The sequence below is a fragment of the Aplysia californica genome, unplaced genomic scaffold, assembly GCF_000002075.1.
Source record: "Aplysia californica isolate F4 #8 unplaced genomic scaffold, AplCal3.0 scaffold01194, whole genome shotgun sequence".
In the NCBI taxonomy this organism is placed as follows: domain Eukaryota; kingdom Metazoa; phylum Mollusca; class Gastropoda; order Aplysiida; family Aplysiidae; genus Aplysia; species Aplysia californica.
Window position 1 is genome coordinate 67,812 of NW_004798464.1, and position 1,740 is coordinate 69,551.

At 44.8% G+C, this 1,740-nt stretch overlaps 1 protein-coding gene across 1 annotated transcript in view; it reads right to left on the bottom strand.

Annotated features, from left to right (window-relative positions):
• LOC101864114 overlaps nt 1-1,740 on the bottom strand; it is an 81,216-nt gene that overhangs the window by 34,814 nt on the left and 44,662 nt on the right. The window lies entirely within an intron of this gene.

Here is a 1,740-nt window from a genome sequence, read left to right on the forward strand (position 1 = left end):
TAACATACGCAATGTAGCCTGCAGTCTTGCAACAGAAAAAGAGAGAGAGAGAGAGAGAGAGAGAGAGAGAGGGGGGGAGAGAGAGAGAGAGAGAGAGAGAGAGAGAGAGAGAGAGAGGGAGGGGGGGAGAGAAAGAGGGGGGGGGAGAAGAGAAAGAAAGAGACAGAGAGGGGTCATTAACAGCCAGTACTTTCCATTCTGTGAAAGGTCCTGTACTACTACTAACAGAGAGCATTTGTAGAGCGCAAACCCTCGCTCAACAGCAAGCTCTACGCTCTTCACAATCTATACAAAATGAATGGGTGGTCACAGAATGATCTGATCTGTTTGAGAAGGCTGACGTATACATAGCAAAAACCTTCCTGAATGATGAACAGGTCTTTGGTTACGAGCAAATGAGGCTTTGAGTGGGAGAACTGAGATCTCACTGTCTGGGGGAGGGGGCAAACAGTCGATTATTTACTTCCTTTTGGACGGGGATCTCGGGACACAATGTCCAAGTGTATGCGGCTCAACACATTTCTATATGTTGTGGTGTATATACACACTTACAAATATTAACACGCACGTACACACTTATATACATATACAAACATACATATACACACACATACACAGGGGGCTGTCGTGGCCTAGAGATTAAGATTTTCGCCTCTCATTTATTAGTTCCCGCGTTCGAATCCGGATAGGGACGGATAATTTTCCTCTATAAAATGTTCTCCTTTCACATCCTTTCCTGCTCTCTAGCAATGTTAAGTCGTCTGCTTTCGTCTCCACTTTCTGCCCCCACCCCACCTCCTTTGCCCCCTCCTCTGGGCTCCTGACTCTTTCTGCAGCCTTTCTATTGCTACTCCTTGGTTGCTTCTTACTGTTGTCTTTCAGCCACACCCCTGATCTTATGGTATGTAAGATCTATAGCTAGCATTCTCGGACAAGGGCAGAAAATCTCGGAGGTCCCGTGTGCAAGTAGCGCACTGTAAAGATCTCTTGATTGTCCCAAATAGATAAGAGTAGGCTTCAGCCGCCACGAGGGCAAAATTCAAAATTTCCTACCTACTGAATATATTTATTGTGTCCAGCGCGCTCATATGACCTTATATAGTTGCGAGCGCCGTAAAACTCTTACCAAAAAAAAAGAACAGCCAGTGATTCCACCTCTCTCGTTCATCAAACAATGGATTGTCAAACATTGGAAAAGCGAGCGGCTCCTGGGTAGAGATGTGATTAGTTTCCTTTTAAGGTAATCGATAGCAACTCTTTGTATTTCCCCTTTGTGTGTTCAACAGGCTTGAGACTGGCATCTAACGCCTATCTTTTGTAGACTGATATAGGACAAGTTTCTTGTTTTAGTAGAGGTTTTACGGCACTCGCAATCTCATATGGTCATATGAGCGCAAGAAGATTAGAGGTGTTACAAGAGAGCAACAAAATTAAAAAAAGAAGGAGGGGAGATAAGGACCATTGATGTTTGATAGGAAAGAAGAAGCAGACCACACCAGAGCACCCAGCAACCACCCTCGGACAAGTTTCTGCTAGCCGTCAACTACACCAATGTTTCCCTTCGTTGTCACAGATTTGCCCCATAATTCTTGACGTTGTTTGTTCATTGTAGTCTCTTTGTCCTGCTCTCTCTCTCTCTCTCTCTCTCTCTCTCTCTCTCTCTCTCTCTCTCTCTCTCTCTCTCTCTCTCTCTCTCTCTCTCTCTTTCTCTGTTTATCTTTCCTCCTTCTTTCTGTGTCT